The sequence below is a fragment of the Cetorhinus maximus genome, chromosome 17 (genome assembly GCF_964194155.1).
Source record: "Cetorhinus maximus chromosome 17, sCetMax3.hap1.1, whole genome shotgun sequence".
Classification (NCBI taxonomy): Eukaryota; Metazoa; Chordata; class Chondrichthyes; order Lamniformes; family Cetorhinidae; genus Cetorhinus; species Cetorhinus maximus.
The window spans coordinates 83,977,808-83,996,598 of record NC_135895.1 but is presented as its reverse complement, the minus strand read 5'-3'; positions in this window follow the sequence as shown (position 1 = coordinate 83,996,598).

Below are 18,791 nucleotides of genomic sequence, written 5' to 3'. Positions count from 1 at the left end.
CACCACTCGCCTAAATTTGAAGTCGCATCGGTGACCCCCTGTAAGTGTAAAGACCCATCAGTGACCCGCTGTAAATATAAAGACACATCAGTGACCCCCGGTAAATATAAAGACACATCAGTGCCCACCTGTAAATATAAAGACACATCACTGCCCACCTGTAAATATAAAGACACATCAGTGACCCCCGGTAAATATAAAGACACATCAGTGCCCACCTGTAAATATAAAGACACATCAGAGATCACCGGTAAATATAAAGACTCATCAGTGACCCTCTGTAAATGTAAAGACACATCAGTGCGCACCTGTAAATATAAAGACACATCAGTGCCCACCTGTAAATATAAAGATACATCAGTGACCATCTGCAAATATAAAGACCTATCAGTGACTCCCTGCAAATATAAAGACGCATCAGTGGCTCCCCATAAATATGAACACTAATCAGTGCCCACCTATGATATAAAGACTCATCAGTGAACCCCTGTAAATATCAAGGCACATGAGTAACCCATTGTAAATATAAACACACATCAGTTACCCACTGTAAATGTAAAGACACATCAGTGACCACCTCTAAATATAAAGACACATCAGTGGCTCCCTGTTAATATAAAGACACTTCAGTGACTCCCTGTAAATGTAAAGACACATCATTGACTCCGGGTAAATATAAAGACACACGGTGCCCACAGGTAAATGTAAAGACACACCAGTGATCCGCTGAAAATGTAAAGACACATTGGTGACACCCTGTAAATGAAAAGACGGGTCAGTGACCCCCTGTAAATATAAGGACATATCAGTGAATCCCGCTAAATATAAAGACACATCAGTGCCCACCTGTAAATATAAAGACACATCAGCGACCCGCTGTAAATATAATGACACATCAATGAGCCCCTGTAAATATAAAGACACATTAGTGGCTCCCTGTAAATATAAAGACACATCACTGACCCTATGGAAATATAAAGACCCATCAGTGCCCACCTGTAAATATAAAGACACATCAGTGACTCTCGGTAAATATGAACACTAATCACTGCCAACCTATCGATATAAAGACACATCAGTGACTCCCTGTAAATATAAAGAACCATCGGTGACTCTCTGTAAACATAAAGACATATCAGTGACCCCTGTAAACATAAAGGCTCATGAGTGACCCACTGTAAATATAAACACACATCAGTTACCCACTGTAAATGTAAAGACATATCAGTGACCACCTCTAAATATAAATGCCCATCAGTGCCCACAGGTAAATGTAAAGACACACCAGTGATCCGCTGAAAATGTAAAGACACATTAGTGACTCCCTGTAAATGTAAAGACACGTCAGTACCCCCTGTAAATATAAAGACATATCAGTGAATCCCTGTAAATATAAAGACACATCACTGACCCTTTGGAAATATAAAGACACATCAGTGCCCACCTGTTAATATAAAGACTCATCAGTGCCCACCTGTAAATATAAAGACACATCATAACCCCCTGTAAAAATATAAACACATCAGTGACTCCCTATAAATATCAAGACACATCAGTGACTCCCTGTAAATATAAAGTCACATCAGTGACTCCCTGAAAATATTTAAAAAAATCACTGATCCCCTGTAAATATAGACACACCAGTGACTCCCCATTAATAAAAAGACACATCACTGACCCCCTATAAATATAAAGACACATCAGTGACTCCCCGTAAATATAAAGAAACATCACTGACCACCTCTAAATATAAAAACACATCAGTGACTCCCTGTAAATATAAAGACACATCAGTGACTCCCTGTAAATATAAAGACACATCAGTGACTCCCTGTAAATATAAAGAAACATCACTGTCTCCCTGTAAATATAAAGAAACATCACTGTCTCCCTGTAAATATAAAAACACATCATTGACTTCCTGTAAACATAGACACATCAGTGACCACCTGTAAATATAAAGATACATCATGAACCCCTGTAAAAATATAGACCCATCAGTGTCTCCCTGTAAATATAAAGAAGCATCAGTGACTCCCCGTAAGTATAAAGACACATCAGTGACCCTCTCTAAATATAAAGACCCATCAGTATCTCCCTGTAAATATAAAGACACTTCAGTGACTCCCTGTAAATATAAAGACACATCAGTGACCCTCTGTGAATATAAAGACTCATCAGTGCCCACCTGTAAATATAAAGACACATCATAACCCCCTGTAAAAATATAAATACATCAGTGTGTCCCTGTAAATATAAAGACACATCAGTGACTCCCTGTAAATATAAAGAAACATCACTGTCTCCCTGTAAATATAAAGACACATCATTGACTTCCTGTAAACATAAAGACACATCAGTGACTCCCTGTAAATATAAAGAAACATCACTGTCTCCCTGTAAATATAAAGACACATCATTGACTTCCTGTAAACATAAAGACACATCAGTGACCACCTGTAAATATAAAGATACATCATGAACCCCTTAAAAATATAGACACATCAGTGTCTCCCTGTAAATATAAAGAAGCATCAGTGACTACCCGTAAATATAAAGACACATCAGTGACCCTCTCTAAATATAAAGACCCATCAGTGTCTCCCTGTAAATATAAAGACACTTCAGTGACCCTCTCTAAATATAAAGACCCATCAGTGTCTCCCTGTAAATATAAAGACTCATCAGTGAACCCCTGTAAACACAAAGACACATTAGTGCACACATGAAAATATATAGACACATCAGTGCCCACCCGTAAATATAAAGGCACATGAGTGACTCACTGTAAATATAAACACACATCAGTTACCCACTGTAAATGTAAAGACACATCAGTGACCAACTCTAAATATAAAGACACATCAGTGGCTCCCTGTTAATATAAAGACACTTCAGTGACTCCCTGTAAATGTAAATACACATCATTGACTCCGCGTAAATATAAATGCCCATCAGTGCCCACAGGTAAATGTAAAGACACACCAGTGATCCGCTGAAAATGTAAAGACACATTAGTGACTCCCTGTAAATGTAAAGACATATCAGTGAATCCCGCTAAATATAAAGGCACATCAGTGCCCAGCTGTAAATGTAAAGACACATCAGAGGCTCCCTGCAAATATAAAGACCCATCAGCGCCCACCTGTAAATGTCAAGACACATCAGTGACCCCCTGTAAAAGTAAAGACATATTATTGACTCATTGTAAATATAAAGACACATCAGTGACAACCTGTAAATATAACGATACATCAGTGACCACCTGTAAATATGATGACGCATCATTGACTCCCGGTAAATACGAACACTAATCAGTGCCTACCTATCGATATAAAGACACATCAGTGACTCCCTGTAAGTATAAAGACACATCAGTGACCCCTGTAAACATAAAGACACATCAGTGACCACCTGTAAATATAAAGACACAACAGTGAGCCCCTGTAAACATAAAGGCACATCAGTGAATCCTTGTAAATATGAAGATAACATCAGTGACTCCCTGTAAATATAAAGACATATCAGTGAATCCTGCTAAATATAAAGACACATCAGTGCCCACCTGTAAATGTAAAGACACATCAGTCACTCCCTGTAAATATAAAAACACATCAGTGACCCTCTCTAAATATAAAGACCCATCAGTGACTCCCTGCAAATATAAAGACACATCACTGACCCTTTGGAAATATAAAGACACATAATGCCCACCTGTTAATATAAAAACACATCAATGGCCCATGTAAATATAAAGACACATCAGTGACTCCCTGTAAATATAAAGACACATAAGTGAATCCCTGTAAATATAAAGACACATCAGTGACACCCTGTAAATATTAAGACACATCAGTGACTCCCTGAAAATTTAGACATATCAGTGATTCCCTCTAAATATAAAGGCACAACACTGAATCCCTGGAAATATAAAAACGAATCAGTGCCTTCCTGTAAATATAAAGACACATCTGTGTATCCCTGTGAATATAAAGACACGTCAGTGACCTCTGTAAGCATACACACAGATCAGTGACCCTCTGTAAATATAAAGACACACCAGTGAGCCCCTGTAAATGTTAAGAAACAAGAGTGTCTACCTGTAAATATAAAGAAACATCAGTGCCCACCTGTAAATATAAAGAGACCTCAGTGACCCCTGTAAATATGAAGATACATTAGTGACCTGCTGTAAATATAAAGACGCATCAGTGACTCCCTGTAAATATGAAGACAAATCAGTGACCCTCTGTAAATATAAAGGCACATCAGTGACCACCTGTAAATATAAAGATACATCAGTGACCCCCTGTAAATATAAAACACATCAGTGACCATCTGCAAATATAAAGACCCATCAGTGACTCTCTGAAAATATAAAGACACACCAGTGACTCCCTGTAAATACAAAGATGCATCAGTGACTCCCTGTAACCATAAAGACACATCAGTGACCTCCAGTAAATAGAAAGACACATAAGTGAATCCCAGTAAATATAAAGATAGGTCAGTGAACCCATTTAAATATAAATATCCATCAGTGTCCTGCTAAAAATATAAAGACACTTCTGTGACTCCCTGTAAAAAAAACGACACATCAGTGACTCCCTGTAAATATAAAGAAGATCAGTTAACCCTGCAGACATAAAGACCCATCAGTGCCCACCTGTAAATATAAAGACACATCAGTGACCACCTGTAAAAGTAAAGACACATTATAGACTCAATGTAAATATAAAGCCACATCAGTGACAAACTATAAATATAAAGACACATCAGTGACTCCCAGTAAATATAAACACACATCAGTGACCCATTGTAAATATAAAGACGCATCATTGACTCCCGGTAAATATGAACACTAATCAGTGCCCACCTATCGATATAAAGACACATCAGTGACCCCTGTAAACATAAAGACACATCAGTAACCACCTGTAAATATAAAGACACAACAGTGAGCCCCTGTAAATATAAAGACACATCAGTGAATCCTTGTCAATATGAAGATAATATCAGTGAATCCCTGTAAATATAAAGACATATCAGTGACCCCCTGTGAATATAAAGACTCATTAGTGCCCACCTGTAAATATAAAGACACATCATGAACCCCTGTAAAAATATAGACACATCAGTGTCTCCCTGTAAATATAAAGACGCATCAGTGACTCCCTGTAAATATAAAGACACATCAGTGAATCCCTGTTAATATAAAGACACATCAGTGTCTCCCTGTAAATATAAAAACTCATAAGTGAACCCCTGTAAACACAAAGACACATCAGTGCACACATGAAAATATATAGACACATCAGTGCCCACCTGTAAATATAAAGGCACATCAGTGACCACCTGTAAAAGTAAATACACATTATAGGCTCAATATCAATATAAAGACACATCAGTGACAAACTGTAAATATAAAGACACATCAGTGACTCGCAGTAAATATAAACACACATCAGTGACCCACTGTAAATATAAAGGCACATGAGTGACCACCTGTAAAAGTAAATACACATTATAGGCTCAATATCAATATAAAGACACATCAGTGACAACCTGTAAATATAAAGACACATCACTGACCCCCTGTAAAAGTAAAGACACATTATTGACTCACTGTAAATATAAAGACACATCAGTGACAACCTGTAAATATAAAGATACATCAGTGAACCCCTGTAAATATGAAGATGCATCATTGACTCCCGGTAAATATGAACACTAATCAGTGCCCACCTATTGATATAAAGACACATCAGTGATTCCCTGTAAATATAAAGAACCATCAGTGACTCTCTGTAAGTATAAAGACATATCAGTGACGCCTATAAACATAAAGACACATCAGTGACCACCTTTAAATATAAAGACACAACAGTGAATCCTTGTAAATATAAAGACACATCAGTGACGCCTATAAACATAAAGACACAGCAGTGACTCCCTGTAAATATAACGACACATCAGTGACCCCCTGTGAATATAAAGACTCATCAGTGCCCACCTGTAAATAGAAAGACACATCATGACCCCCAGTAAAAATATAGACACATCAGTGACCCCCTGTAAATATAAAGACACATTAGTGCACACCTGAAAATATATAGACACATCAGTGCCCACCAGTAAATATAAAGGCACATGAGTGACCCATTGTAAATATAAACACACATCAGTTAACCACTGTAAATGTAAAGACACATCAGTAACCACCTCTAAATATAAATACCCATCAGTGCCCACAGGTAAATGTAAAGACACACCAATGATCCGCTGAAAATGTAAAGACACATTAGTGACTCCCTGTAAATATAAACACGCGTCAGTGACCCCCGGTAAATATAAGGACATATCAGTGAATCCCACTAAATATAAAGACACATCAGTGCCCACCTGTAAACGTAAAGACACATCAGTCACTCCCTGTAAATATAAAAACACATCAGTGACCCTCTCTAAGTATAAAGACCCATCTGTGACTCCTTGTAAATATAAAGACACATCACTGATCCTTTGGAAATGTAAAGACACATCAGTGCCCACCTGTTAATATAAAGACACATCAATAACCTCTGTAAATATCAAGACACATCTGTGACCCCCTGTAAATATAAAGACACATCAGTGACTTCCTTTAAATATAAAGACACATCAGTGACTCTCTGTAAATATAAAGACACATCAGTGACTCTCTGTAAATATAAAGACACATCAGTGACTTCCTGTAAATATAAAGACACATCAGTGACTCCTTGTAAATATAAAGACACATCAGTGACCCACTGTAAATATAAAGATACACCAGTGAACCCCTGTAAATATGAAGACGAATCATTGAATCCCGGTAAATATGAACACTAATCAGTGCCTACCTATCGATATAAAGTCACATCAGTGACTCCCTGTAAATATAAAGAACCATCAGTGACCCCTGTAAACAAAAAGACACATCAGTGACCACCTGTATATATAAAGACACAACAGTGACCTCCTGTAAATATAAAGACACATCAGTGACCCCCTGTGAATATAAAGACTCATCAGTGCCCAACTGTAAATATAAAGACACATCATGACCCCATGTAAAAATATAGACACATCAGTGTCTCCCTGTAATTATAAAGACGTATCAGTGACTCCCCGTAAATGTAAAGACACATCAGTGACTCCCTGTAAACATGAAGACACATCAGTGCACTCCTGAAAATATATAGGCACAACAGAGCCCACCTGTAAATGTCAAGACACATCAGTGACCACCTCTAAATATAAAGACCTATCAGTGAATCCCTGTAATTAGACAGACACAGCAGTGCCTCCCTGTTCATATAAAGACACATCAGTGACTCCCTGTAAATGTAAAGACAAATCATTGACTCCGGGTAAATATAAATGCCCATCAGTGCCCACAGGTAAATGTAAAGACACACCAGTGATCCGCTGAAAATGTAAAGACGCGTCAGTGACCCCCTGTAAATATACAGACATATCAGTGAATCCCACTAAACATAAAGAGACATCAGTGCCCACCTGTAAATGTAAAGATACTTCAGTGACTCCCTCTTAATAAAAAGACACATCAGTGACTCCCCGTAAATATAAAAAAAATCAGTGACCCCCTGTTAATATCAAGATACATCAGTGACTCCCTGTTAATATAAAGACACATCAGTGACCCCCTGGAAATATAATGGCAGATCAGGGACCCCCTGTAAATATAAAGACACATCTGTGACCCCCTGTAAATATAAAGGCACCTCTGTGACCCTCTGGAAACATAACGACAGATCAGTGACCCCCGGTAAATATAAAGACACATCAGTGACCTCCTGTAAACATAAAGACACATCAGTGACCCCTGTAAATAGAAAGACACATCAGTGACCCCTGTAAGTATAAAGACACATCATGACCCCCTGTAAATATAAAGACACATCAGTGACTCCCTGTAAATATAAATAAATATCAGTGCCCATCGGTAAATGTAAAGGCACACCAGTGGTCCGCTGAAAATGTAAAGAGAGATCGGTGGCTCCCTCTAAATATGAAGGCACATGAGTGGCTCCCTGTAATTATAAAGACACATTAGTGACTCCCTCTGAATATAAATATACATCTGTGCCCACCTGTAAATGTAAAGACACATCAGCGACCCCCTGTAAATATAAAGGCACATCAGTGACCCCATGTATGTATAGAGACACATCAATGCCCACCTGTAAATGTAAAGACACATCAGCGACCCCCTGTAAATATAAAGACACATCAGTGGCTCCCTGTGAACATAAAGACTCATCAATGCCCACCTGTAAATATAGAGACACATCAATGACCCCCTGTAAATGCAGAGGTACATCAGTGACTCCCTGTAAATATAAAGACACTTCATGACCCCCTGTAAGTACGAAGACACATCATGATCCTCTGTAAAAATACAGACACTTCAGTGTCTCCATGTAAATATGAAGACACATCAGCGACTCCCCATAAATATAATGAAACAACAGTGAACCTCTGTAAATATAAAGACACATCAGTGACCCCCTATAAATGTAAAGACACATCAGTCACTCCCTGTAAATGTAAAGACACATCAGTGACTCCCTGTAAATGTAAAGACACATCATTGACTCCGGGTAAATACAAATAACCATCAGTGCCCATCGGAAAATGTAAAGGCACACTAGTGACACTCTAAAAATAAAAAAAGACACATCAGTGACTCACTGTAAATATAAAGACACATCAGTGCAACACCTGTAAATATAAAGACACATCAGTGACTCCCTGTTAATATAACGACCCATCATTGCCCACTTGAAAATATAAAGACATATCAGTGGCTCCCTGTAAATATAAAGACCCATCAGTGACTCCCTGTGAATATAAAGACACATGAGTGGCTCCCTGTAATTATAAAGACACATCAGTGACTCCCTGTAAATATAAAGACACATCAGTGGCTCCCTGTAAATATAAAGACACATCAGTGACTCCCTCTAAACGTAAAGATACATCAGTGCCCACCTGCAAATATAAAGGCTCATCAGTGAGCCCCTGTAAATACAGAGACACATCAGTGCTCAGCTGTAAATGTAAAGACACCTCAGTGACGCCCTGTGAATATAAAGACACACCAGTAACCACCTGTAAATATAGAGACACTTCAGCGGCCCCCTGTAAATATAAAGGCACATCAGTGATCCCCTGTAAATATAGAGACACATCAGTGGCTCCCTTTGAACAAAAAGACTCATCAGTGCCCACCTGTAAATATAGAAACACATCAGTGACCCCATGTAAATGCAGAGGAACATCAGTGATTCCCTGTAAATATAAAGACACATCATGACCCCATGTAAATATAAAGACATATCAGTTACTCCTTGAAAACACAGTGACAGATGAGTGACCCCCTGTAAATATAAATACACGTCAGTTACCCCCTGGATATGTAAGGACACATCAGTGACTCCCGTCAACATAAAGACACATCAGTGACTCCCTGTCAATATAGAGACACATCAGTGACTCCCCGTAAATATAAAGACACATACAGTGACCCCCTGTAAATGAAAAGACTGGACAATACAAATACACATCAGTGACCCACTATGCATCTAAATATAAAGGCACATCCGTGACTCCCTGTAAATATAAAGACACACCAGTGGCTCCCTGTTAATATAAAGACACATCAGTGACTCCCTGTAAATGTAAAGGCACATCATTGACTCCGGGTAAGTATAAATAACCATCAGTGCCCACCGGTAAATGTAAAGACACACCAGTGACACTCTGAAAATGTAAAGAGACATCAGTGACTCTCTGTAAATGTAGAGACACATCACTGACCCTCTGGAAATATAAAGACACATCAGAGACCCCATGTAAATATAAAGACCCATTAGTGCCCACCTGTAAATATATAGACATATCAGTGACCCCCTGTAAATATAAAGATACATTATTGACTCACTGTAAATATGAACACTAATCAGTGCCCACCTATCGATATAAAGACACATCAGTGATTCCCTGTAAATATAAAGAACCATCAGTGACTCCCCGTAAATATAAAGAACCATAAGTGACTTTCTGTAATTATAAAGACACATCAGTGAGCCATGTAAACATAAAGACACATCAGTGACCACCTCTAAATATAAAGACACGACAGTGATCCCGTGTAAATATAAAGACACATCAGTGACTCCCTGTAAATATGAAGATAACATCAGTGACTCCCTGTAAATATAAAGACACATCAGTGACTCCCTGTTAATATAAAGACGTATCCGTGACTCCCCATAAATATAAAGACACATCAGTTACCCACTGTAAATGTAAAGACACATCAGTAACCACCTCTAAATTTAAAGACCTATCAGTGCCTCCCTGTAAATATAAATACCCATCAGTGCCCATCGGTAAATGTAAAGACACACCAGTAAACTGCTGAAAATGTAAAGACACATTAGTGACTCCCTGTAAATGTAAAGACGCGTCAGTGACCCCCTGTAAATATAAAGACATATCAGTGAATCCCGCTAAATATAAAGACACATCAGTGCCCACCTGTAAATGTAAAGACTGGACAATATAAATACACATCAGTGACCCACTATGCATCTAAATATAAAGGCACATCAGTGACTCCCTGTAAATTTTAAGACACATCAGTGACTCCCTGTAAACATAATGACACATCAGTGACCCTCTGTGAATATAGACTCATCAGAGCCCACCTATAAATATAAAAACACATCAGTGACTCCCTGTTAATAAAAAGACACATCAGTGACTCCCTGTAAATATAAAGAAACATCAGTGACCCCCCCATAAATATAAAGAAACATCAGTGACCCCCTGTAAATATAAAGGCACATCAGTGAGCCCCTGTAATACAGAGACACATCAGTGCTCAGCTGTAAATGTAAAGACACTCCAGTGACACCCTGTGAATATAAAGGCACATCAGTGATCCCCTGTAAATATAGAGACACATCAGTGGCTCCCTTTGAACATAAAGACTCATCAGTGCCCACTTGTAAATATAGAAACACATCAGTGACCCCCTGTAAATGCAGAGGAACATCAGTGACTCCCTGTAAATATAAAGACACATCATGACCCCATGTAAATATGAAGACATATCAGTTACTCCTTGAAAACATAGTGACAGATGAGTGACCCCCCTGTAAATATAAATACACGTTAGTTACTCCTTGGATATGTAAGGACACATCACTGACCCCCTTAAAATATAAAGACACATCAGTGACCCCCTGTAAATGAAAAGACTGGACAATATAAATACACATCAGTGACCCACTATGCATCTAATTATAAAGACACATCAGTTACCCACTGTAAATATAAAGACACACCAGTGACTCCCTGTAAATATAAAGACACATCAGTGACCCCCTGTGAATATAAAGACACATCAGTGACTCCCCATAAATGTAAAGACACATCATTGACTCCGGGTAAATATAAATAACCATCAGTGCCCATCGGAAAATGTAAAGACACACCAGTGACACTCTGAAAATGTAAAGAGACATCAGTGACTCACTATAAATGTAAAGACACATCACTGACCCTCTGGAAATATAAAGACACATCAGAGACCCCATGTAAATATAAAGACCCATTAGTGCCCACCTGTAAATACATAGACATATCAGTAACTTCCTGAAAATATAAAGACACATCAGTGACCCCCTGTAAATATAAAGAAGATCAGTTAACCCTGTAGATATAAAAACCCAGCAGTGCCCACCTCTAAATATAAAGATACATTATTGACTCACTGTAAATATAAAGACACATCAGTGACTCCCTGTAAATATAAAGACACATCAGTACTCCCTGTAAATATAAAGACACATCAGTGACTCCCTGTAAATATAAAGACACATCAGTGACTCCCTGTAAATATAAAGATACATCAGTGACCCCCTGTAAATATAAAGAAGATCAGTTAACCCTGTAGATATAAAAACCCAGCAGTGCCCACCTGTAAATATAAAGATACATTATTGACTCCCTGTAAATATAAAGACACATCAGCGAACCTCTGTAAATATGAAGACGCATCATTGACTCCCGGTAAATATGAACACTAATCAGTGCCCAGCTATCGATATAAAGACACATCAGTGATTCCCTGTAAATATAAAGAACCATAAGTGACTTCCTGTAATTATAAAGACACATCAGTGAGCCATGTAAACATAGTCACATCAGTGACCACCTCTAAATATAAAGACACAATAGTGATCCCCTGTAAATATAAAGACACATCATGACCCCTGTAAAAATATAGACACATCAGTGTCTCCCTTTAAATATAAAGATGCATCAGTGACTCCCCATAAATATAAAGGCACATCAGTGACTCCCTGTTAATATAAAGACGCATCCGTGACTCCCCATAAATATAAAGACACATCAGTGACTTCTTGTTAATATAAAGACACATCAGTGCATCCCTGTAAATATAAATACCCATCGGTAAATGTAAAGACACACCAGTAAACCGCTGAAAATGTAAAGACACATGAGTGACTCCCTGTCAATGTAAAGAAATATCAGTGAATCCCGCTAAATATAAAGACACATCAGTGCCCATCTGTAAATGTAAAGACACATCAGTGACTCCCTGTAAATATAAAGACACATCAGTGCCCATCTGTAAATGTAAAGACACATCAGTGATTCCCTGTAAATATAAAGACACATCAGTGCCCATCTGTAAATGTAAAGACACAACAGTGACTCTCTGTTAATATAAAGACACATCAGTGACTCCCTGTAAATGTAAAGACACATCAGGGACCCTCTGGAAATATAAAGACCCATCAGTAGCTCCCTGTAAATATAAAGGCACACCAGGGACCCGCTGTAAATATAAAGACACATCACTGACCCTTTGGAAATATAAAGACCCATCAGTGCCCACCTGTTAATATAATGACACATCGGTGACCCCCTGTGAGTATAAAGACACATCACTGACCCCCTGTAAAAGTAAAGACACATTATTGACTCACTGTTAATATAAAGAAACATCAGTGACAACCTGTAAATATAAAGACACCTCAGTGACTCCCTGTAAATATAAAGATACATCAGTGAACTCCTGTAAATATGAAGACGCATCATTGACTCCCGGTAAATATGAACACTAATCAGTGCCCACCTATCGATATAAAGACACATCAGTGACTCCCTGTAAATATAAAGAACCATCAGTGACTCCTTATAAGTATAAACACACATCAGTGACCCCCTGTGAACATAAAGACACATCAGTGAATCCTTGTAAATATGAAGAGAATATCAGTAACTTCCTGTAAATATAAAGACATATCAGTGATCCCCTGTGAATATAAAGACTCATCAGTGCCCACCTGTAAATATAAAGACACATCATGACTCCCTGTAAAAATATAGACACATCAGGGACTCCCCATAAATATAAAGACACATCAGTGACTCCCTGTTAATATAAAGACACATCAAGGGCTGCCTGGCTATATAAAGACTCATCAGTGAACCCCTGTAAACATAAAGACACATCAGTGCACACCTCAAATAAAAAGACACATCACTGACCCCCTGTAAATGAAAAGACACATCAGTGCCCACTTGACAATGTAAATACACATCAATGACCCACTATAAATGTAAAGACACCTCTGTGACTCCCTGTAAGTTTAAAGACATATCAGTGACGGCCTGTAAATATAAAGACCGGTCAGTAAATCCCTGAAAATATAAAGACACATCAGTAACCCCCTGTAAATATAAAGGCACATCAATTAGATCAGTGACCCGCTGTAAATTAAAAGATTCATCAGTGCTCACCTGTAACTATAAAGACACATCAATTACCCCCTTTAAATATAAAGGCACATCAGTGACTCCCTGTCAATATAAAGACACATCAGTGAGCCCCTGTAGATTTCAAAACGCATCGGTGACTCCCTGTAAATATAAATACACATCAGTGACCCTCTGTGAATATAAAGACTCATCAGAGCCCACCTGTAAATATAGAGAAACGTCATTGACACCCTATAAAAGTAAAGGCCCATCAGAGACTCCCTGTAAATATAAAGACATATCATGACCCCCGGTAAATATAAAGACAGATCAGTGACCTCATGTAATTATAAAGAAACATCATTGACTTCCTGTAAATATAAAGACCGATCAGTGACTCCCTCTAAATATAAAGACACATCAGTGACCCCATGTAAATATAAAGACCCAATAGTGCCCACCTGTAAATATAAAGACACATCAGTGACTGCCTGTTAATATAACGACCCATCAGTGCCATCTTGACAATATGAATGCACATCAGTTACTCACTGTAAATATAAAGTTAGATCAGTGACTCCCTGTAAATAAAAAGATCCATCAGTGCTCATCTGTAAATATAAAGACACATCAGTAATCCCCTGTTAATAGAATGACCCATCAGTGCCCTCTTGACAATATAAATAGACATCAGTCACCCCCTGTAAATGTAAAGACACATCTGTGACCCCCTGTATATATAAAGGCACATCTGTGACCCTCTGTAAACATAACAGATCAGTGAGCCCCTGTAAATATAAAGACACATCAGTGACCCCCTGTAATTATAAAGACCGATTAGTGCCCACATGTAAATATACAGACATATCAGTGACCCCCTGTAAATATAAAGACACATCAGTGACTCCCTGTAAATATACAGACATATCAGTGCAACACCTGAAAATATAAAGACACATCAGTGACCCCCTTTAAATATAAAGACACATCAGTGATCCCCTAGTAATAGAACGACCCATCAGTGCCCTCTTGACAATATGAATAGACATCAGTCACCCCCTGTAAATGTAAAGACACATCTGTGACCCCCTGTATATATAAAGGCACATCTGTGACTCCCTGTAAATATAGTGACCCATCAGTGCCCACTTGAAAATATAAAGACACATGAGTGACCCCCTTTAAATATAAAGACACATCAGTTTCCCCCTGTAAATGTAAAGGCACATCAATGACTCCCTGCAAATATATGGACACATCAGTGACCCCCTGTGAATATAAAGACACATCAGTGACTCACTGTTAATAGAACGACCCATCAGTGCCCTCTTGACAATATAAATACACATCAGTGACTCACTGTAAATATAAAGACATATCAGTGACTCCCTGTAAATATAGAGACAGATGATTGACCCCCTGAAAGTATAAGGACACATCAGTGACTCCCTGTTAATATATCAACCCATCATTGATTACTTGAAAATATAAATACACATCAGTGACCCCCTGTAGATATAAAGACACATCTGTGCCCACCTGTAAATGTAAAGACAAATCTATGACCCCCTGTAAATATAAAGGCACATCTGTGACCCTCTGTAAACATAACGACAGATCAGTGACCCTCTGTAAATATAAAGAACGATCAGTGACCCCCTGTAATTATAAAGACACATCAGTGCAAGACCTGTAAATATTAAGACACATCAGTGACGCCATGTAAATAGAACGACACATCAGTACCCGCATGACAATATAAATCGACATCAGTGATCCCCTTTAAATATAAAGACACATCAGTGTCCCCCTGTAAATATAAAGACCGATCAGTGACTCACTGTAAATAAAGACACATCATTGATCCCCTGTTAATATAACGACCCATCAGTGCCCTCTTGACAATATAAATACACATCAGTGACTCACTGTAAATGTAAACACATATCAGTGACTCCCTGTAAATATAAAGACAGATGATTGACCCCCTGAAAGTATAAAGACACATCAGTGACTCCCTGTTAATATATCAACCCATCATTGACCACTTGAAAATATAAATACACATCAGTGACCCCCTGTAGATATAATGGCAGATCAAGGACCCCCTGAAAACGTAAAGACACATCTGTGCCCACCTGTAAATGTAAAGACACATCTGTGACCCCCTGTAAATATAAAGGCACATCTGTGACGCCCTGTAAACATAACAACAGATCAATGACCCTCTGTAAATATAAAGACATATCAGTGACTCCCTGCAAATATAAAGACACATCAGTGACTCCCTGTTAATAGAATGACCCATCAGTGCCCTCTTGACAATATAAATAGACATCAGTGACCCACTGTAAATGTAATGGCACATCAGTGACTCCCTGTAAATATAGTGACCCATCAGTGCCAACTTGAAAATATAAAGACACGTCAGTGACCCCCTTTAAACATAAAGACACATCAGTGTCCCCCTGTAAATGTAAAGGCACATCAGTGACTCCCTGCAAATATAAAGACACATCAGTGACTCACTGTAAATATAAAGATAGATCAGTGACCCACTGTAAATACAAAGACCCATCAGTGCTCACCTGTAAATATAAAGACACATCAGTGACTCCCTGTAAATATTAAGACACATCAGTGCAACATCTGAAAACATAAAGACACATCAGTGCCCACCTGTAAATATAAAGACACATCAGTGACTCCCTGTAAATATTAAGACACATCAGTGCAACATCTAAAAACATGAAGACACATCAGTGCCCACCTGTAAATATAAAGACACATCAGTGACTCACTGTAAATATAAAGACACATCAGTTCAACACCTGTAAATGTAAAGACACATCAGTTACTCCCTGTTAATATAACGACCCATCAGTGCCCTCTTTACAATATAAATACACATCAGTGACTCACTGTAAATGTAAACACATATCAGTGACTCCCTGTAAATATAAAGACAGATGATTGACCCCCTGAAAGTATAAGGACACATCAGTGACTCCCTGTTAATATATCGACCCATCATTGCCCACTTGAAAATATAAATACACATCAGTGACCCCCTGTAGATGTAATGGCAGATCAGGGACCCCCTGAAAACGTAAAGACACATCTGTGCCCACCTGTAAATGTAAAGACACATCTGTGACCCCCTGTAAATATAAAGGCACATCTGTGACGCCCTGTAACTATAAAGGCACATCTGTAACCCTCTGTAAACATAACAACAGATCAGTGACCTCCAGTAATTATAATGACCGATCAGTGATCCCTGTGTAAATATAAAGACACATCAGTGACCCCCTGTAATTATAAAGACCGATTAGTGACCACCTGTAAATATACAGACATATGAGTGACTCCCTGCAAATATAAACGCATATCAGTGACTCCCTGTAAATATAAAGGTAGATCAGTGACCCACTGTAAACACAAAGACCCATCAGTGCCCACCTGTAAATATAAAGACACATCAGTGACTCCCTGTAAATATAAAGACACATCTTCGCAACATCTGAAAACATAAAGACACATCAGTGATCCCCTGTTAATAGAACGACCCATCAGTGCCCTCTTGCCAATATAAATACACATCATGACCCACTGTAAATGTAATGGCACATTAGTGACTCCCTGTAAATTTAAAGACCCATCAGTGACCCCCTTTAAATATAGAGACACATCAGTTTCCCCCTGTAAATGTAAACGCACATCAGTGACTCCCTGCAAATATAAGGACACATCAATGACCCGCTGTAAAGATAAACACACATCAGTGACCTCCTGAAAATATAAAGACACATCAGTGACTCACTGTAAATATAAAGACACATCAGTGCAACACCTGTAACTATAAAGACACATCAGTGACTTCCTGTTAATATAACGACCCATCAGTGCCCTCTTGACAATATAAAGACACATCAGTGACTCCCTGTAAATATTAAGACACATCAGTGCAACATCTGAAAATATAAAGACACATCAGTGACCCCCTGCTAATAGAACGACCCATCAGTGCCCTCATGACAATATAAATACACATCAGTGACCCACTATAAATGTAATGGTACATCAGTGACTCCCTGTAAATTTAAAGACATGTCAGTGACTCCCTGTAAATATAGTGACCCATCAGTGCCCACTTGAAAATATAAAGACACATCAGTGACCCCCTTTAAATATAAAGACATATCAGTTTCCCCCTGTAAATGTAAAGGCACATCAGTGACTCCCTGCAGATATAAGGACACAGCAGTGACCCACTGTAAATATAAGCACACATCAGTGACTCACTGTAAACATAAAGGCACATCAGTGCAACACCTGTAAATATAAAGATACATCAGTGACTCGCTGTTAATATAACGACCCATCAGTGCCCTCTTGACAATATAAATACATATCAGTGACTCACTGTAAATGTAAAGACACATCAGTGACTCCCTGTAAATATATCGACCCATCATTGCCCACTTGAAAATATAAAGACACATCAGTGACCCCCTGTAGATATAATGGCAGATCAGGGACCCCCTGTAAACATAAAGACACATCTGTGCCCTCCTGTAAATGTAAAGACACATCTGTGACCCTCTGTAAACATAACAACAGATCAGTGACCTCCAGTAAATATAAAGACCGATCAGTGACCCCCGTGTAAATATAAAGGCACATCAGTGACCCCCTGTAATTATAAAGACCGATTAGTGCCCGCCTGTAAATATACAGACATATCGTGACTCCCTGCAAATATAAAGACACATCAGTGACTCCCTGTTAATAGAATTACCCATCAGTGCCCTCTTGACAATATAAATAGACATCAGTGACTCCCTGCAAATATAAAGACACATCAGTGACCCCCTGAAAATATAAAGACACATCAGTGACTCACTGTAAATATAAAGGCACATCAGTGACTCACTGTAAATATA